Source organism: Hemicordylus capensis, chromosome 1, assembly GCF_027244095.1.
Source record: "Hemicordylus capensis ecotype Gifberg chromosome 1, rHemCap1.1.pri, whole genome shotgun sequence".
NCBI classification, from domain to species: domain Eukaryota; kingdom Metazoa; phylum Chordata; class Lepidosauria; order Squamata; family Cordylidae; genus Hemicordylus; species Hemicordylus capensis.
In genome coordinates this window covers 120,663,484-120,685,621 of record NC_069657.1, presented here as the reverse complement: position 1 = coordinate 120,685,621, position 22,138 = coordinate 120,663,484, and the positions used below count along the sequence as shown (strand labels likewise).

The following is a 22,138-nucleotide window of genomic DNA, read 5'->3' as shown; positions in this document are numbered from 1 at the left end:
GCTTATTGGGTTTTCCAATGAAAAGATTAATGGCTTAGATACCACACAGCGCCCCAATGACGGAAGAACAGGGCATGTGTGCTGGCTCTGTGAGTGTGGAAGGCCTGTTGATGGAGGCCTTGGGAAAGGAGAGCTAGTCTTGTGGTAGCAAGCATGACTTGTCCCCTCAGCTAAGCAGGGTCTGCCCTGGTTGCATATGAAAGGAAGACTTGATGTGTGAACACTGCAAGATCTTCCCCTCAGGGGATGGAGCCGCTCTGGGAAAAGCAGAAGGTTCCAAGTTCCCTCCCTGGCTTCTCCAAGATAGGGCTAAGAGAGATTCCTGCCTGCAACCTTGGGGAAGCCGCTGCCAGTCTGTGAAGACAATACTGAGCTAGATAGACCAATCTTGGTCTGACTCAGTATATGGCAGCTTCCTGTGTTCCTATGTTGATGCTGCTTGCAAACGTGCAGAACCTCCATGGCTCTCAAGGATCTTGTCATCGCAGTAGGACACTCCTCCCATCATTTCCAATGGAAGAAGTGTCCTACAGTGTGGATGCTATTCTTAGGCACCATAGAAACTCTGCACATTTGCAAGCAGCATCATTCATAGAGCCAGCATGTGCACCCTGTTCTTCCATCAGTGAGGTGTTGTGTTATATCTAAGCCAATAAGAACAGACAAGTTTCTCTGCCCATCATTACTGCTTGTCCCTAAAATGTGTAGCCACATGGGAGTGTCCAGCATAGAGGGCATACCCTCCATTTGCTAAGGACAATGACAAGCAAGCGTGACCAGCACCCCTCATGAGCTGCTGTGAGCCTTAGAAGAAACCCCAAAATCTTTTGCTACACACAGAGTTTCCATGGCAGGGAAACATCTGCTCGGGGGTTCCTCAGCCAACCAGCTGACGTAAAAATTAGACAGAAAGTTGCCAAACCACTGTTGCTATTAAATGATTTTTATTGGCACACACACAAAGGGATGCTAATTATTTTCATTCATATGAATATGAAATTTTTGAGTAATTAAACATCCCAAACAATGACATGCAATCCCAGTTAGCAGCTACACCATGTACTAGAACACCTGAATGTTTAGAGCAGGGTACAGTACAGACCCTCATTGACTAGCCAGATTAGCTCCAGTGTTTTCCTTTTTACACAAACATTTGCTAAGAACTAATGAACCTGGAAGAAATGACCTTGCTCTTTACTGAACAAAAAGGGAATAATCCACAAAATGTCAAATGGCATCATGAACTAATCAGGCAATATATTAACCCACACAAAAAAAGATCAGCTACAGATATTTTGAGAGATTTTGAGAAAAGTTCATGGATTATAAGTATCTGGAAGCCAGATCTGAAAGAACAAAATGGTCTCAAGGGAGGAGGATGTTGCATAGTCCCTTTTATTACTTTTGAATCATGCTAGGTTTTTACTCCTCCCTCTCCTCCCCCCGCCTCACTTTATTAAAGTTAACTTAGGGTGTGCTGGGAAAGCAGGTTTTTGATGGACTCAGATCAAGCAAAGCAGCACCTGATTTAATCAGACTTCACAAAATCAGACTCTATGATGTATTTCTTTACAAAAAAGAATATTGGAGAGCAGTTCAAGTTCATATTGAAGAGACGCAAACACAAACTGCTGTTGAATGCAGTAGTGCTATACAAACACAAACACTAGATCCTGAGGTCGTGCACACGACCCCTGGCTGTGCTCCAGAGGGCTGAGGGAAAGGTAGGAGCTCACCTGCCTTCCCCAGCAGACGAGCAGTAGCTATCTTTGCTTCCGCCATGCATGCACATGAGTGGCGGTGTGGTGAAGGCAATCACTGTCAGCGGGAGGACTTCTCCATCCCACATCCTAGAGGGCCCCACGTCAGGAGTGCAGCAGCTGGCTGCTTGTATAAGGGCAGCCACCGCATTCAGCGTAGCTACTCCTCCCCCCTGGTTCACTGGTGGTGGGCCAGGTGGAAGCCTTTTGACCCTGCGGCAATTGTTCAGATGTTCACCTTCTGGGGTTAAACGAACCATAGGTTCGACTAAGGCTAGAAGGGAAACTGTAGGCAACCAGCCACCATGCGGTGGCTGCCTTGGACACCAATAAAGTCTCTGCTGGCCCTATATTCCTTCCCCTGACTTGGCTCCCCAGTTTGAGCTTGGTAAAACAAACTGTTTGGAAAAGGTACTTCTAGGCTCTGCCTTGTCCAACCACACCAGAACCTGATCTCCAGCCCAGCCTTGATCACACTGTACACCTCTCCTGCCATTTGGGTCTCTGTTTGCCTGTGCTGGATCTGACCTCCAGCTCATCTTGACCATGCCAGCTCCTCTGACCCTTCCGATCATTATGTTCCTGCTCTGGAACCTGACTAGTCTGTTTTCCTATATCAGTTGTTTCAGACTCCGCTGGGCCCTGACACATCCCCTGCAACACTGTTGCCCTCAAAATTTTTTCCTGACATTGCTCCCTCATTACCCATGCATAGAAAGCACCATTCAACATGGGCAATGGCAAAAATACTAAGGCAACATCACAAAACTCACTCAATTCCCCCTGTCTCATACAATGTACAAACACACACTACCTCTTCCAGCACAGCTAATGCCATAATCCAGAGACCAGGAGGGCAATGACCCATGCATATATCCACAGTGCCACAGTTCCCTCAGACAATGTTTCAAATTCCCTGGGAGCACAAACACAGACTGTCTAGTAGCTCAGTGAGAGAGCAAAGCAATAGGGCACAGGGGTTGTGGTTCCAGGTCACACTCTGCCAGAAGGCAAATCCTATCTTTTAGGATTCCTGCTTTGATATAGAAAAGGATGACACAGTAGGATTGGAAGCCTGACCTGTCGCTCCACCAAACAAGCCCCTAACCACACAGACAAAGGAGAACTACAGGATGGGAGCTGTTTCCAAGGGCCCAGTCCATAAAACACTATCTTCCCTCCATTCCTAGCATCACTCACTGACCCAGGCAACAGAGCCCTGTCAGGGCCCCCCCGATGTGCAGCTACAGTCTAGTAAAGACTGTACAGTCTAGCAAAGGCCTCACATGGAAGAAGAACCATATATAATTCCTGGTATGGACCCCCAGTGGAAAAGGCTAGGAAGAGTCAAGCATACATCCACACTCCTAAGACAAAGCTACAGGATAGCCAATCACAGTGATTCGTGCATTGGTGGTTTCTCTCCGGAAACTGCCTAGCATATTCATCAGAATGTCATGTATAAGGACTTGTCCTGTAAAAGCCAACCAGCCACACCACCTCCCTCTTCACAACTTGTTAGTAGTCTCTCTCTTCCCTCCACTTCATAGCAGCTACACTACCAGCAAGAATCAGGGAAGAGTCAGAAGAACATGGAGTAATAAAGACTCCCTTACAGATACACCCCTTGGTGGTGCTATAATGGCAATGCTGTGGGAAAGATGCTGGCTCTTAGCCACTTTTGTGTGGGTGATAGAGAACCTATTGCCTCTTTCTTATTGTGAGGATTTTCTCCCTGTTGTGGAGACAGCTAGGGCAAGTAACAAGGGGAGAAGGCTTCTAACCACTATGAGAATGACACAGAGGAAACTATGGGGCTATTGTAAAATACAGGATATAAATGGAAACGATAAATAAAATAAAACTGCCAAAAGATTTAATTCAACATTATCAGTTTTGCAGTGAGTTTTGACATAATCACAGAGGAATGGCATATATAGCCTTTATGTTCTTGTAGGGTCCCATGCTTGCGAAAGCTGCATGCCAGATCCAGGAGCAGGAGATGCAGCTTTCCCCACCACTCAGTCTTCATGCTTGGAATTGTCACATCCAGCATGTTTGCCACGTAGCATGGAAAGTAAAGGAACCCTGCTAGAATGACAAGGTGGCAACCCCACCAATGAACACCTGGCATTCCACTGGCCACTGCTGCTGCTGCTGCGGCCTTGCCTGTGGCCTTCATAAGCCTGAAGGTGCTGTACATCTTCAGTCTGTGCATGTTGAAGGGCAGCCTGTTGGTCTGTGGGGAGATGAGAGACATGGGGTGGTAATGAGTAAGGAGTGGCAGCTACAACAACAGATAGTTCCTGTGACTAGGGTTGGTGAATGAATACTTGAGAAATGATGCCCTCACCTAGGTGCTCTTCCATGCTATTTGTCCCTCTCTCCACCTTCCTGTTGGAAGTCTCCTGAGATGGATGTTTGAAATCAATCTTCAAACATCTGTCTCAGTAGTCATTATGACCAAACCCACCACAATGGAACTGTTCTATGTGCCCCCAGATTCATATCATACAAGGAAAACTGATTCATGAGTATTTGGCCAGCAGTTTTACAATGGGTAGCGGAGTATAGATGCTTATCAGCAACGGTGGCTCTGCTCCCCATTGCCTTCACCAGTGCATGGTGTGGACCTACTTTCTAGTACTGTGGAAATAAGAAATATATTTCCTGCATAGTTTATGTGCAGGAGTGAGATATACTGCTAAAACCTGTTGAGTAATAGAGAGCTGTTAAGTCAGTATAGTTTCCCCTAACCGCAGTGGGGAGATATTTGTGGCCATGGATGTTTGTGTCTTTGTTTTTGAGGGGGAGGTCCATGAGGGGATGGATGGAGGAGGAAATGCAGAAGTCCTGCTTTGACACATGGGCTTCCCTTTCCTGGTGAGTTCCCTCCCCTGCTTACCTGTGTGAGATGCCTTCTTGTAGTCCCATCTGAATTAATGGTGTTGGGATTCTTAGTGGATGTTTGAATCTGGAGTCCTGAGACAGAACACCTGTAAACATTCTGAGATGACAACTGTTATCCATATGTCCTCTATTTTTTGTTTGTACTGTATTGTGAATCCTAGTTGTTGATTGTTTGAACAAAGTATTCCCTTTGTGCAAAGTTCCCCATCACCAAAGTAATCACTTGTGTGATCTTAGTTCTCTAAACCCGGGGGCAGTGATGCAATACAACTCAAAATATGTGAGCTCTGTTCTCTTGCTGGGGCTTGTATACTGGTGCTGTGCAGTGATTGGCATCAGTGATTGCAGTGACGAAAGCAACCAAGTAGTGGAGGTGGGTACAATTGTTTTAGGATCTCCATGGATTCTGATGGGTGTGCATTTACTTGTGACACCTGTTTTCTAATGTTAACTTTACACTGGCAGAAGACATGTAAAGAAGCCCCGGGGGACAGTAGGGACATAACTAAATTGTCTACTCATGTTTAGTGGGACTTAACGTAAGTGTGTTTTAAGTGAAATGGAAAAGATCTGTATGTTCCACTGTGGCAACTTTGAAAAGGCTGGACTTCCCCCAGTCAGCCACAAAGCTCATGGATTGACTTTGGGCCAGCTACTCTTCCTTAGCCTAACCTACCTCACAGGGTTGCTGTGAGGCATATATGCTTCCCTGAACTCTTTGGAGGAAAGGCATGGTGGCCAGCATCTTAATATTAAACACAGTTATAATTCAGCCTCATAAGTTGCTGTCACGCATGTGTATTACAGTCATTTCTGGATCCAGTCAATCCAGTTTAAAGCCTTATATAATGTAATAAAATAAATAATATCTAAAAATAAAATGTAATACTTATCCCTTCACCTCACAATCAACTAAGACCACAATCCTATGCATACTTACCTGGGAATAAATTCCACTGAACAAAATAGGACTTACTTTTGAATAAACATGCATAAAACAACTACTAATGTAGGCCTCAGTCCATCTCATGACACATGTAACAGCACAACAGTACTTCTAGAACTCTGGTTAATATTTAAACCCAGGTCTTTGCTGGTGACAGGAAAAAAAATATTTTCCATCTCAAAACTATCCAGTGTAGTAGACATGACATCCATTCAGGTTTATTATTGGCTTGTATTGGAAGAAAGTACATTGGAACTTAAGGACCATGCTTTAACTCTGTATATGCATTGGCCAAGTAATACAAAAGCCTTATCTAATTTACTAGACATTAAACCAGAATAAGTGGATTCTCACCCATAAAACAACAAATTTTTGACTCAGAGAGGCTGCCCTCAAGGTATTTTAGTATAGTTTTCACTTTCACTGTACTGATGAAATCAGGGAGACTAAACATGGTGCAGATTTAGTAATATATAAGGTGTAATGCCACATTAGACTGTCACTGGCAAAGTTCTGAAGCTAAATATTAAACACAGTTCTACTTCAGCCTTAGAAGTTGCTGTCATGCATTTTTACTACAGTCATTTCTGGATCAAGTCTATCCAGTTTAAAAGGGCAGGTTCCAGTTTTGACCCATGACATTTTCCTTCCTGGAGCAGAGCATCCAGGGACCTCCTCCCTCCCCTCCCCTTTCCCTTTTTCTGTTCCTTAACATCACACCTCCAATTCCTTCCTTCCTTCAGCTCTTAACAGAAAAGGAAGGGCAAAGATGAGGAAAAACAGTGTGGTGCCATTGTGCCTCCCTCCCTCTGCAGGCTATCCATGAGGCAGGTGTTGGGTGGGCTGCTGTACTGCCTGTGAGATCTGGCCCACAATCTGGCACTTGAAGTGGGCTGCTTCGCCTTGCTTAAATGGTACGATAGCCCTGGTAGTTTTTTGCTTCTTCTTTAACAAAGGTGAGTTCTTTGCCAAATGAGTTCTCCTACCACCACTCTAAGGTCTTTCAGATGATCATCTACAGGTGGTTAAGGGGAGGGAAGAGCCCCAACTCTGATACCCACAGACAAACAAAGCCTCCATTTGGCTCTGCTAACTCACTACACACACAAACACAGCCGCAGCAGGCTTCATAATGAGGAAATGGAACTGGATTCTCCAAGAGTCTCCATGATGCATTGTATTCCCAGTAGATAGGCAGCCCTCAGGGCAACAGCAGCTCTACTCTGACTGGCCCCTCTAGCTGCAGAACTCTCTGACACAGATGGCCACCGGTGACTGCTTAAAACAGAGAGGACACATGAGCAATTTGCTTCCAGCAAGTTCGCTCAATCAGCAACAGCTGGCTTTACTGCCTCCTACTCTCTGTTTTCTGGTAGTGAGAACGGGATCACTTTTCCCAGCAGCATTATATCAGAGGAATCCAACACATTTGTTTAAAAGAGGTATCTGTTTAGGATGTTTTCACATGTGTGTACAATAGTGGTGAGAATAGTCACCAAGATTCTCAGTGAGGGTATGCATGTGTTATGCATAGAAAGCACCAAGAAAGGATCTAAGCCAGGGTAGTAAAAGGTGGACCGAAGCATTTCCCTTATCCCATGCAACAGAGAACAGTTTTGGACTTTCTAGGAAGTGATGAAACAGTATGAGTTGTGCTGCTTTTGCCATCCTGAAAAAAGGGGCCTTGCCCATAGGGAGTATGTATGCGTGCAGGGCCTACAGCTGGGGTGCACCTGCAGATGCACCTGTCCTGGTTGAGGATTATGGGTAAGTATAAATTTCAAATAGTATAGTAGAATTGCACTTCTTGTTTCAATGCTGCTGAAGATGTTCAGAGTTTGGTTCAGTTCAAACCCTGACATAAAACCCACATATAATTCTGTTGAGAACGTATGGCACTACTGGGCTCCCAGCTAGGCAAGTCATAAGGAATGACTATCCACCCGCAGCACAGCACCTCCAGTGACTGTTGCTGTTGTCTATCTTATGTTTCTTTTTAGATTGTGAGCCCTCTGGGGACAGGGATCCATCTTATTTATGTATTATTTCTCTGTCTAAACCACCCTGAGCCATTTTTGGAAGGGCGGTATAGAAATTGAATGAATAAAATAAATAATTGAAATAATAATAATAATAATAAGAAGAAGAAGAAGAAGAAGTGCATGAGCATCCACAGGATTTTTTTTCCAGGCGGTGGAACATATATACATACAGATATAGATATAAAATATGTAAATAGAAATCTAATTTGGCCATGAGTCTGGAAGGCAGAGGAGGAATGCTCTCCCTGCCCCCTATTGACAGAGGTCCATGGGGAGTGTGCATATCCCTTAATTACCATGATGATATTCACAAACATGCTACTACCATAACTGTAATCACTGTGGCCCTCCATACACTGCCCATATGAAGGCACACGTTTTGCAGACATGCATCCATGAAAGCTTGGCCCTTGATCCTAAGGTACACAATAACAGAATATCAGTGCTGAAGGAACCTTGGAGGTTTCCGAGCTGAACTCCTGATCACTGCAGGAAACTGCTATAGCATCCCTGACAGCCGACCATTCAGCCTCTGCTTGAAACGTCTAAAAAAAGGAGAGCCATCACTGTACAAGGCAGAAATCTTTTACAGTTAGGAAATGCTTCCTAAGGTCTAGCCTAAAACTACTTCTTTGTGAGTTGTTATTGTTACTATTTATCACATTTCAGCAAAAGCATTCTCAAAATTTTTTACATGGAATAATAATGATAGTAATAATAATGATAGTAATAATAGTAATATAAAGTTCCCTGTTCTTAAAGGGCTTGCAATCTTTTAAAAAAAAAAAGTCAAGGTAGACACCAGGACCAGTTCAATCCATTGGTTCTAGTTCTGCCCTCAGGAGCAACAGAGGACTGCAACAGACATTCAGATATTTGAAAATGTCTATTGTGTTTCCCCTCAGCCTTCTCTTCTCTAGGCTAAACATACCTAGCTCCTTCAAAAGTTCCTCTTAGCACTTGGTTTGCAGACCCCTCACCATCTTTGTTACCCTCTTCTCAACCCATTCTAGTTTATCAATAGCCTTCTTAAAATGTGTTGTCCAGAACTGGGTGCAGTATTCCATGTGAGGTCACTCCAGTGCAAAACAGAGTGAAACTGTATAAATATATATAGAACCATATGGAATACACCATCATGTCTGTACCTAGAGACTAGCTGAGGTCGCCACAATTCCTATGTTTCAGAGTGAGAAGCAAGTTGTGTGTTTATGTGGGTAGAGGAGGGAGACCTAAATTCACAAAATGCACCCAATGGACTGTGGATTGCCAATCCCTGATTTAAGAACTCCAAGTGACTGAATATACAATTATTTGTTGAGACTAAGGCCTAGTTCTCACAGACAGCAGATGAGGCTGTAAACCTATTTATGGATTGTTCTACTTCAGATGGCATGTGGGGATTAATATCAATAAATGCAAGGTGTCAGAAAGAAGACTATGCTAAACACTTTCCCTGGCACCTGGTTTTTTATGTGTAGGGAATTTTTTTCATAGAGGATAATTCAATTTGTGAGCCCCACTGCTGTTTGTCCTGTGAGAACTAGGCCTAAGGCATGTCTTTTTAAAAAGTACTTCAGATATCAAATGTTAACACTAGAATGGTAGAAAATATGATTTTATGATAGTGTTACAGAAGAAACACATGTATATGATTAGCAGCTTGTCTGCATTTGCGCCACTTAAAACATGCCAAGTTCTTTTCCATGTCCCCATTCAGCCATGATACTTGCTGGGTGACTCTGGGCCAGTCATTTCTCTCTCAGCCTAACCTACTTCACAGGGTTGTTGTGAGGAGAAACTTAAGTATGTAGTACGCCGCTCTGGGCTCCCTGGAGGAAGAGCGGGATATAAAATGTAAAATAAATATTGAGAGAGAGAGAGAGAGAGAGAGAGAGAGGTGCCACTAGTTGTGGTATCTGACTTTTGAGCTATCTTTCAACTACCATAGTTCATAGATGCCACACTTGCTTTAATACACAGATTTGGAAACTACACTTTGTAAAATATATTCCTTACAGACAGGCACTGGCAGTGTAGAACTGAAATTGCATGAGCTGCAATGGGATAGCAAATGCTGTTTTATATGCTGAATTTTTTATGCCTTTAAGGAATAAATGCATTCAGAAACAGCAGTAGGGACCTCCTTTCTCTAAAAGCAAGCAAGTAAAGTAGCATTTACTATTCTCAATTAATGACATCTTGATGGAAATTTTTCAAAGTTATTTCTGAATAGCAGATTTAGATGGATATGAAATGGGTAAAGAACCCTCTTTCATTGACTACAAAAAGTTCATACAATGATCCTAAGAGTAAATTTGATTCTGTGGTTCAGAATGGACTAATTTTATTTCAGACACATTCTTAAAATGAGCAGTCTTCAAAAGACGACACTTCGCTTTCTTTATTATTTTTAAATGATGTATCAAAATGCAGATTAAAGTATCTCAACCACTGCAGAACTTTCATAAAATGTAGTGATGATCACAGTCTACCATATCAGGAGGCAGCACAGTAATACATCTTGATCATATCCTCCTATGGATTATTAGGAAAACCTAATGTGGTAGAACACAGTGCAATAGCTACTTAAAAAAGAAGCCTCAACATACTCTTCTTCAATATACACAAGCAAACATAATGAGACTGGATTTTCAGAGAGCTTTCAAATTGCACTGATACCATTTTCTCTCTCTGCATTTACCAAACAAACGGCTCCAGTGTGATGGAGGTATTGGTCTATTTTTCTGGGAAAGTCCATCAGCAGTTGCCACCAACTCGTCTGGTGGCCACTCAGGGACGGACCTTCTCCATTGGTGCACCAAGCCTTTGGAATGCACTCCCTGCAGAAATAAGAGCCTCCCCATCTCTGACAGCTTTTAAAAAGGTTGTTCAGACACATTTATTCATCCAGGTTTTTAATTAGATTTGTAAAACTGTCATTGTTTTAAATTGTTTTAATGTTTAATGTTTTAATTTCTTTAAAAACATGTTTTAATTTGTTACTTCATTGTAAACGAACCAGAGACATGCATCTGGGGCAGTATATGCATATACTACCTACCTACCTCTTCAAATTGAAGGAGAAAGATGACAAATGCATTACAGGGTAACAAGTAGATTGCCTAAAATGACCTGGAAACTATGAGGCCTTCAGGGCTTTGTTTTGTTTGCCGAAGATGAATAACAAACAGAGGGCAGGATGCCTCCTTGTTTAAAGGAGGCAATTATTAGACCTATTCTTAAGAAGCCTGCCTTGGACCCCTTGGAGTTTAGTAGCTACAGGCCTGTCTCCAACCTCCCATGGTTGGGCAAGGTGACTGAGAGGGTGGTGGCTTCCCAGCTCCAGGTGGTCTTGGAGAAAACTGATTATCTAGACCCATTTCAAACTGGTTTTTGGACGGAGACTGCTTTGGTCGGCCTGATGGATGATCTCCAATTGGGACTTGACAGAGGAAGTGTGACTCTGTTGGTCCTTTTGGATCTCTTGGAGGCTTTTGATACTATCGACCATAGTATCCTTCTGGAACATCTGAGGGAGTTGGGGGTGGGAGGCACTGCTTTGCAGTGGTTCCGCTCCTACCTTTCTGGCAGATCCCCGATGGTGTTGGTTGGAGACTGTTGCTCTTCAAAATCTGAGCTTTTATATGGGGTCCCTCAGGGCTCCATACTGTCTCCAATGCTTTTTAATATCTACATGAAACCATTGGGAGAGATCATCTGGAGATTTGGTGCTGGGTGTTATCAGTATGCTGATAACACCCAAATCTATTTCTCCATGTCAGCATCATCAGGAAAGGGTATATCCTCCCTGAATGCTTGCTTGGAAACAGTAATGGGCTGGATGAGGGACAACAAACTGAGACTGAATCCAGACAAGACGGAGGTACTTATTGTGCGAGATCGTCACTCGGGAAGCGATATTGATCTACCTGTTCTAGATGGGGTCACGCTTCCTCAGAAGGAACAGGCACGCAGTTTGGGAGTACTTCTGGATCCACACCTTTCCCTGGTTCCACAGGTTGTGGCAGTGGCCAGAAGCGCTTTCTATCAGCTTCGGTTGATACGCCAGCTGCGTCAGTTTCTTGAGGTTCATGATCTCAAAACAGTAGTACACTTGTTGGTAACCTCCAGACTTGATTACTGCAATGCACTCTATGTGGGGCTGCCTTTGTACGTAGTCGGGAAACTGCAATTAGTACAAAATGCGGCAGCCAGGTTGGTCTCCGGGTCATCTTGAAGAGACCATATTACTCCTATATTACAGGAGTTGCACTGGCTGCCAATAGGTTTCCAGGCAAAATACAAAGTGCTGGTTATAACCTATAAAGCCCTAAACAGCTTAAGCCAATGGTACTTAAGAGAGTGTCTTCTTCTGCATGATCCCCATCGTCCACTGCGTACATCAGGGGAGGCTCGTCTGTGGCTACCTTCATGTCGTCTGGTGGCCACCCAGGGACGGGCCTTCTCTGTTGTCGCCCTGAGACTTTGGAATGCGCTTCCCGTGGGAAAAAGAGTCTCCCCATCTCTAGCAGCTTTTTAAAAGTGTCTAAAGACTTATCTTTTTACCCAGGCCTTTTAGCTTTTTAACTTTGTAACTTTTTAAATTTTGGATTATTTATTGATTTGTTTTAAGCTGTTTTTAATATTTAATTGATTTTAATGTTTTGTGTTTATTTGCTGTGAACCGCCCTTAGACCTTGGGTTAGGGCGGTATAAAAATGCACTAAATAAATAAATAAATAAATAAATAAATAGAATCTAGAGAGAGTGACTTTCCGACTCAAGGACCTATCATAGCAATGATTCATTAGTCCATCAATGAGAGCTACCATTTAGACAACAGCCAAGTCCAAAGATGGTGGTGGGGGGGGCATTCTAATTGGGCATGGCCAAAAGTATTAAGTACATGACCAACAGGTTGTTGTTTTTCTAAAAAAATCATACACCATGAATAAAATGGTGAGATACTCAAGGAGAAGACATAGGTAACAAAAAATGGGGACTCAGAACGCATTCTTCAGCCATGCTGCGGACTTGTCTTCACTGTTGCAATGACAGATTAATATATTGTACCAGCAAACTGAATATTGGTCTATCTTGCCCTGCTTTGCCACTCCTTCCCTCACTGCCTCCTCTGCCTCCCCTTGGCTCAGGACACAACTGGAGGATGCTTTATCTGTTTTTCCCACCCAGTGCAGGAGGAGGTGGAAGAGGCAGCAACAAGGGAGGCTAGAAGGAAGTGCACGGGGAGGGACAAGACGGGCAGCTGGGTATAGTCTGTCGCTGCAGTTGTGAAGGTAGACTTGAGGTGCAGTGAACACACTGTGAGCTTCTCTTCATAGGATTTGTGTATAAGAATCATTAGTCCATCTGGGTGAGATTCCACACTCTTTTTGAAAAATTAATCACCAGGGGCTTTTACGCATAGCAGGTTTTACCGTGAGTTTACGGGGAGGCTTTGCTGCGAACTAAAAGTTGTCCCCCCAAACCCGACAGAAATAGTGGATTTTTTTTACCCTGGCTATAAATCGGGTTACACTCTAACTCACAGTGAAAAACCCAAATTGTGTGTGAACTGCTCTCCGATAACTCACAGGGACTTCAGGGTAAATCTAGCCGATATGTGAATGCACCCCCTCCATTCCAGAGGAGCGGTGAGTTAAAGGACTTCAAAGGCCCCGTGTGAAAAGCTTCCAGGGCATGGACAATTTTAGGTAAGAATTCAGATTATTAATATTAAAAGAACAAGTCTGGAAATGTTTGGCCAACTTAAATTAATTCAGTGCTAAAGATACTGATGAATCGTGCTTCAGAATGTTGATGAACTAGCTTAGATAGTTTACAGGCCATTGCCAATTACTCCAATGAGGTTTCTGATGATTTTTAATACAAATGTGGTATTCGTTTTAGCTAGATTTCAATACTGAGGTTAGAGAAGCAAGGGAATTGTAATACCAGTTTGAGAAAGCAACCAGACTGCAAGAACTTAAGCGAAAAGGGAGTGCTTGCTAGTAGTCACTACACTACTAAGCAGGAGACATGTTAACAACTATAACATATGTAACATGTTAACAACTATAACAAATACAACCTTCTTTAAAACTGGCTCAGAGGATAAGGTAAGATGCAATAAATATTCTAGTACACTTTCATACTGGCAAGGCTTTCATACTGGCAAATCCTTAATGGCAAAATTAAGGATTTGAGAATAAAGGGCTTAATAATATTGAAACATATATTAAGAAAATTAAGACTTGCCTATGGATCACATCAGGAGCCATCACTGTGGGTCCTGCAGAAGCTCAGAACTTACTAGTATGGCCTTCCTTCTTTCCAATCATTCTCTACAAGGAGGGGATAAGTAATCCTCCCACATCTCTGCTTTAGTTGAGAACAACAATTGAGTTGCGACTGCAACATAATTCCTCACTCTTAGAGGAGGCACATTCATAACAAAGATCTGTGCAGAGACATGGACTTCTCCAAGGGCATTTGGTTCTTGCACACTCAAAAAGTAATATTTCGGGCGGGGGTGTAACTATAATTGAATGGATGGGTTCAAAGAACCCGGGGCCCCCAGCTCCTGAGGGCCCCTCAGCGTCACCCCTCTCTTTTTTTTCCCATTATCTCCCTCACTCCGAGGGGCTGCCAGAGAGAGGGGCAAACATGAGCCCCCTCTCCCCTAGCTATGCCTCTGCTTTTGGGGATATAAGAATGACGTGTGCCTCCAATTTTAACTTTGGAATCAAAGCAATCCAAAACCTGGGGAAGGCTGTATTACAGTGTAAAAGGGAATTCAAGCAAACTAACTCATTTTGAAACTAACAATGGCTGAAGGATATAACTGATCTCAACTTTGAGGCAAAAAGAGACCAGTTTAACTAAAACAGCAGAACTCCCCTCCCCCCGCATTTTTCCCTTTTAAGGCCAATGAGAAGAGTCGATTAGTGAAATTTCAATTTGCTTCTGCAAAAAGTTAGACTTGTTTTTTTCCTGATACCAGAAAGACAAATATTAGCAACCCCAAAAGACAGCTACCTCAATTTTAAGTGATAGAGAGTCAATTTGCATCATAATTACAACCAAGACCGTCTAGCATTACGTTTAGTTAAAGCAGTAAACTACTATAATAAAAACGCACCTGGGGAATATTTAGAGAAAGCACTAATGATTTCTTCCCTAGTGGTTAATAAATTCACTTCCAGATCAATTTGTTCATGATAGAAACTTGAGAACATAAACAGTTACCCAGGCACATTAGAGTGTGTCTTTTTCAGTATAAATGATTTATTACAATGATTAGCAGCACATAAACAATTTAAAATACAACTCTAATTAGTTTTTTGGAAGAAAAGGAGAAAAACCTTCCTAACTCTCTCCTCACATTATGTTTTACTTTTCTAAGTGTGTACTTTTTAATTAAATCCAAATGTCACAATAAATTTAAAGTGTTTTATTACCACTCCGGCTAACTAAGCCATTCATGCAAACACCCATTATATTAAACCAGATGCAGGACTGAAAGTGGCTGGGGAAAGAGGCAATCATTTCTGTATTTGACAAGAGACTTACAAAAGGTTTAAATACCACAAGATTTTTGGCACACATTTTCAATTTTACCTGGGGAAGCTGGTCAGCTAATTGATGTTTAATACCATTTCCAAGTTTGAAAGCCTCAGACTCCATTAAACTATCCCTTCTGGGGCTGGAGCTGCAGAGGAGGGAATGCAAAGAACCTAAAAGAGTGACACTTCCATCTAGCCTGTGAGGTTTGTCTTAAATGTTTTAGAACTCTAATTGTTGAAGGCTGGCTTGTAGTCCAAGTTAAATTTGAACTTGGGGATAAAGGCACTGGTGTTCTAACAGTGGGTAGATTTAGGTATTGCAGGAAGCACTTAAAGTAGTAACCGGGCGCATCCTGCTTCTTCATGCTTTCTGGAGTGATATTTAAACATTCAGTTCATATGTCTCCCTGCGGAGAGACGCATGCGCTACATCTGTGCAGCTGTTCACAGGGGAAGTGTGTGAATCACTGCTTCAGATGTGGCATGGGAGGCACAAAGAAGGATATGCCAGTGGCCCAGCATAGATGCAATGATGCTGATCTGTTAACAGTGGCTAAGAGACTGGCTCCAGGCTGCTGACTTGCCCTAACACTATTAGCCTTGGTTAGCATGGTGGCAGATGCAATGCTAAACTATGGTTAACACTGACAAGGAAAGAGAAGGGGGAATTACCACGGGAGAGAGGAAGGAAGGAGGGAGGGAGAATGTACAAACTCACAGACTACTCCTGATTTCTTAGTCACAGTTAAGAGCTCAGCAGCATTGCATCAGCATAAGGCCAGTCATTTATGCAACTCCTCCTAGAACTTCTTATAATGTTTGAAGCTGCTCAAATTTCCAGGTGAAAGAGCAATGCATTTTTTTTTTAGCAATAAGTAGCTTTCTGGTTATATATTATAAAGGCTATTACATTACATGTCTTCCCTTATATTCCTCATGTTACTCACTTCTTACTTACACACCTTGAATCTAGATCCATCTTCTCATGACACTATTACGAGAACAGTGCCTTCTTCACTACTTCCCAAAGTGCTTTGCTTACCAAAGTGATAAAGCATTCCTCCTCACAACTGTGTGGGTAGTCAGAGCTTTCAAGAAATTACGGAGAAACAAATAGCAAACATCTGTGGAATATCCCCTCTGAACTTTATCCTCCTCTGTGAGGAATATCAAAACAAGCACTCCTGTATGTAAGGTGTCAAGTGTACAGATATAGGGCATGTACTGTAAAATAATTCCCACATAATTTGTGATTATAGCCTTTGAGGTGCTAGTGCAGTCCCTATGTATTTGAAATATGACCAAATGAAGTGGATATACTGTAGGTTCTGGACTGCTTTTGGAGACCAAAATAACAAGGGCATGGAGAAACATATTCAATAACAAAATTTTCAGAAGAGTTAAACCAGTATATCTTTCAGTATTGCCTTATTAGAAGAAGCCAGCTTCAGATTCTGGTTTATTTTGAAACTCTGGCTAGAATAAGCCAAGATCACCTGGTCTGGACAGAAAAAGACATCCTGGCTTCTTGTAAACCAAAACCAGAAGTATAATCCTTCATTCCCAAATATGTGAGGTGGACGGGAAGCAATCGTGCTTGAGGCTATGAGCAGCTAAGATTCCTGGTCCCACATTCCATCTGAACCAAGTCAAGATATCCTTCAGTATCACCTAGCATTATAACACACCTAATGTTAAATTTCAAACTGGCTTTAGGACAGGCTATGGGGTTGAGGTGGCTCTGGTCAGCCTGATAGATGATCTTTGCCAGGGAATTGACTGAGGGAATGTGACTCTGCAGGTTCTTTTGGATCTCTCAATGGCTTTCACAATTCCATTGACCATGGTATCCTTCTGGATCACCTGAGGGATTTGGGGATAGGAGGTACTGTTTTACCGTCGTTCTGCTCCTATGTCTCAGGTAGATTTCAGATGGTGGCACCTGGTGACAGTGCAGGATCTGCCCTGGTTTGCATTTGAATTTGAGACTGTAAGATATTCTCTTTAGGGGATGTGGCCGCTCTGTGAAGAGCATCTGCATGCTTGCATGCAGAAGTTTCCAAGTTCCCTCCCTAGCAACCCAAAGATAGAGATAAGAGAGACTCCCACCTGCCACCTTGGAGAAGCCGCTGCCAGTCTGGGTAGACAAAACTGAGCTAGATGGACCAAGGGTCTGACTCGGTATAAGGCTGCTTCCTATGTTCCTATAGGTTTCTCAGGGCTCCATTCTGTCACCAATGCTTTTAACATCTACATGAAACTGCTGGATGATGTCATCAGGGGATTTGGTGCCAGATGTTATCAATATGCTGATCTATTTCTATTTCACATCTATTTCTCCTTGTCATCAATATCAGGAAATGGCATTAGCCCCTTAAATGCCTGCCAACTGGCAGTAATGGGCTGGATAAGGAATAATAAATTAAAGTTGAATCCAAACAAGTTGGAGCTGCTCATTGTTGGGGGTCATAATCTGCAAGACGGGATAGAACCACCTGTTCTGGATGAGGTTACACCCCCCAAAAAGAACAGGTTCATAGTCTTTTGGTGCTCTTGGACCCGGGTTTCACCCTGGTGCCTCAGGTTGAGGCTGTGGCCAGGAGCACTTTTTACCAGCTGCGACTGATTCGACAACTCCACCTATTCCTTGAGAAGAATGGCCTGAAAACAGTTGGTAACCTCCAGGTAGGGATGTACATGAATGTTTCGGCCGGGCAAGAGTGGTACCATTAAGCATGAGTAAAGCAGGTCTTTACCTGTCCTCCACCGCCCTGCTGCTTTTCCAGGTGTGGTGCTGCACCACGCAGAAATCTGTACATGGCTGCGGGATGCACATGGCTGCCATAAAGGCATAGTGGTTATGTGTGTTCCGCCGCTGCGCGCAGGCTACTGAGTGAAGCTCCTTGGCCACATGCAGACTTCTGAGTGGTGCAGCACTGTGCCCAGAAAAGTGGAAGGGCAGCAGGGAGCAGGTAAGGACCTGCTTTACTCATGCTTAAAGGTACCACTCCCTGTCCCAATGATTCGGAACAGCCTTACTGGATGCCAAATCCATTTGTACACATCCCTACCTCCAGGTTGGACTACTGCAATTTGGCTCTCTCTGTAGGGCTGCCTTTGTTCCTACACTCTGTGTAGGGCTGCAAATATGTTTCTGGGCAAAGTACAAAGTGCTGGTTATTACTTTTAAAGCCCTGAATGGCTTAAGTCTGGCTTACCTGAGAGAGCTCCTTTCTCTACAAGATCCCCAACACTCATTAAGATAATTAGGAGGGGTCCATCTTGAGGGGCCACCAGCTCATCTGGTGGCAATCTGGGATCGGGCCTTCTCAGCCATCACGAGGTTGTGGAACACGCTTCCTGTGGACATGAGAGGATGATCTTCCTCGGAAGCCTTAAAGAGAGCCTTAACCACCAATCTTTTTCGCCTGGCTTTTAATGTTGTCTAGTTTTAATTTTAATCTGGTTTAAATGTAATTTTTATTTTAATTGTTTTATGATGTGTTTTTTTATTTTTATGTAAATTGCCCTGAGTCATTTTAGGAAGGGTGTTCTACAAATCAAGTAAGTAAGTAAATATCTGATCACTTATTTGTATGCTCAAGTGACAGCTCCCTTAAATGGGGCCTTACATCAGCTGTGCAGTGCAGGAAAATATGGACTGATCCTTAGAAGCATAAAGGATGGTGTTATATATTAAGAAAGGTTGGTAGTGTAAGAAGAGTGAGCAGCCTAAGACTAGAAAGAAAAAATGAAATTAAAATTTATTTGAAATGGAACTTGATGAAGCTCCTGACATGATAGAAAAGTTCCCAAACACATCAACATAACTGAAAAGCAAAATGTACCAATTGTTAAATAGTACCCAAAAGCTATGATGTAGAAAACAGCTTGAAAGCAAGTTGCAGTCAAGGATTCAACTTTCGTAATAATGCCTATTAAAAGTTAGGCAAAATCACAGAGAGAGAGAGCTCAGGCCTGTCACTAACCTTCAGAAAGTCTAACTGGTACAAGTATAAGTAGAAAAAAGTTGCTTGGCCACTGGTACAATTAGCCTCTGCTGCAGAGTAATCTTGTGATGCAAATGGCAAATTTCCACTCACCGCTGGCCACTGCTGAGACGAATCTCATATGGCTGTCTGTGGAAACACTGGGCTGCTCAGGTAGGGTAGGCAGTACACCATCGTCGAATGAACTTCCATCTCCGATTCTTTGGTGATGGCCAGAGGAGGCATGGGGGAGCACTGAGCCTCTGCAAAGGCTGCAGTCAGTGAAAGTCTTATCTGTTCCACTGAAATTGTAGAGAATTTTTCTAATTCTACTCCCCCCACTTAGGATTATTTTTCTTCTCCATGTCTTTTCAACCTCCTTTTTCTTAAGGAAAGAAAAGTGTGTGTGTGTTTAAAGGACAGTATTAAAAGAAAAGAAAAAGGGCAACTTCTGAACATACATGTATTAAGAAGAGGTCATTTGCCAAAAAATACCACCTGCTAGCACTCATATTGTTTGATTGAAAAAGCCTATTGAGAACTGTAAAGGACACGACATAAAGGATTTCTAACACAGATTACTTAATGTTGGAGGGGGCAGAAATACTCCGTATGCAATCAGCTTCTTTCTCTTGAGTTTTTCTTTTGCTTCCTTCCCCACCCCCACCTCCCAAAATCCAACAATTAAAACTTTGTTCCTACTTCAATTTAAAAATGTCTTTATGGACTTTCATAGAGCAACTTTGATAAAGCACAGTGGAAAGAATAGACTACTGTTTTGAACTAGGACTAAAAGATGAACTATGCCTCAGGTTTCCCATTGAAGTTCTCACCTACTCCACCTACCGGTAGATATCTAGGTTGAAATACTGTGCGTGTCTCCAATTACATGCTTCAATTTCAGCCAAACTAGATGCAATGGCAGCAGTTCCATGTGTTTAAACACAGAATGGCCCCAATGTTATAGGAAGAGACAGATATGGTTCCAACTTCAATAGCAAAAGGTGTGTGTGTGTGTAACAAGTGTAAGTGTTAAAGTGAAATACACAGGGGCAACAAATCCCAACTTCACATATATACTGGTAGGGTCTGAGTTGCTGGTGACTAACTGGAAAAGGGATCTTGAGGTTGTGGTGAGCAGCTCAATGAAAGAGTCAGCTCAGTATGTGGCAGCTATTTTAAAAAGGCAAATTCCATGCTAAGGTTCATTAGGAAATGGACTGAAAATAAAACTGCTAATATTACAGTATAATGCCATTATACTCTATGAGGTACATTTAGAAATATGGGTACAGTTCTGGGTACATATATCAGAATGAATATTATAGAACTAGAAAAAGTACAGAAGAGGGCAACTAAAATAACCAGGGGGCTAGAGCACCTTCCTTGCAAGGCAAGACTACAACATTTGGTGGTTTTAAGGTTAGGAAAACTGTGTGTAAAGGGAGACATGCATCTTTATAACATTATGCATGGTATGAAGGAATGGATTGAAGTGAGTTTTTCTCTCTTTCTCATAATACTAGAACCAGGGATCTTTCAATGAGGTATTTAGGGCAGGCAAAGTATTTAGGGCAAAGGGTATTTAGGGCAGGCAAAACACAGTGCTATGGAATTTGTTGCCAAAGGATATGATGATGGCTAGCAGCTTGAATGGCTTTATAAGGGACTTAGACAAATGCATGGATGACAAGATCATCAATGGCTACTAGTCGTAATGACCAAGAGGCCCTATGCTTCTGAATATCAGTTGCGGGGGGGGGCAACACTGGGAAAGGGGGCATGCCTTCATCTCCCAAATGTGGGCTTCCCAGAGGAATCTGGGGGGGGGCACTGTGGGAAACAAGGTGTGGGACTAGATAGCTGCTAAAGAACTCAACAGATGTAGAAATAAAAAGATAACAAGAGAAGCACAACAGGCCTAGAACTACTATAGTATTTGGTTCTGCTAATTAATTATAGAATAGCAGGGCAGATTGAAGTCACCTAATGGTGCATCAGGGAAGTGACTTGACTAGCAAGCATGAGGTTGCCAGTTCGAATCCCTACTGGTATGTTTCCCAGACTAGAGGGAAACACCTACATCAGGCAGCAGAGATACAGGAAGTTGCTGAAAGGCATCATCTCATACTGCATGGAAGGAAGAGGTGGTAAACCCCTCCTGTATTCTACCAAAGACAACAACAGGGGTCTGTGGGCGCCAGGAGTAGACACCGACTCGACGGCACACTTTACCTTTAGGGCAGATTAGATATTTCAATAATATTATGAATGGGCCTAAACTGAAATCATCTTTTATTTATTGACAATAGCAACATTTTCTAACAGCTACGTTTGGTGTGGGTGGGAGGGGGCCATCAATCTAATTAGCTTATGGCTATACAGAATCTGGGAACTTCTAAAATGATTAAAGTTTACTTACCTTCTCAACTTTTCACGCACTCTTAAAAAACAAACAAATAAAAAACCAATCCAGCATCCTGAGCAGAAATCAGATACAAAGGACCAGTCGAGGAGTAGCTGCTCAACCATTTCCCTTTCCTGCTGTGCGTTTGCTCATAATTGTCCCTAAGCTACTTTCCCACCCATGATGGGGTGGGTGGGGGGAATACAGGAACCCAGAATCTTTTCTCCTACAGGGAGAAAAGACATCCGAGGCTTACAGTAACAACACTAATGACGTTCAGGTTGGCCCTTAGACCCTTCTTTTTAGTCTGGTCTTTAATTTTTTTTAAATTTAGTATTTTAACTCTTCTAATTTGTGTTTTGTTATTTTGACTGATTATAAATTTGTGTTTTATTACCTGTAAACCACCCAGGTCTAGTCATTTAGATTTATTACACTAAAATGTAATAAACAAGCAAACAATAAATGCAGGTGGAAGTAATTCTGAGCAAATAGCAAGAAGAGGAAGGGTTAAGC

At 42.6% G+C, this 22,138-nt stretch overlaps 1 protein-coding gene and 1 long non-coding RNA gene across 9 annotated transcripts in view; both read right to left on the bottom strand.

Annotated features, from left to right (window-relative positions):
• The window catches only part of LMO1 (LIM domain only 1), a 154,830-nt gene that overhangs the window by 83,464 nt on the left and 49,228 nt on the right, over positions 1-22,138 (bottom strand). The window lies entirely within an intron of this gene.
• LOC128340417 (uncharacterized) lies at positions 3,615-4,768 on the bottom strand. Its single transcript, XR_008313698.1, has 2 exons — positions 4,666-4,768; positions 3,615-3,999 (listed from the first exon to the last, which is right to left on the bottom strand). It is a non-coding gene; the product is annotated as an uncharacterized LOC128340417 (long non-coding RNA).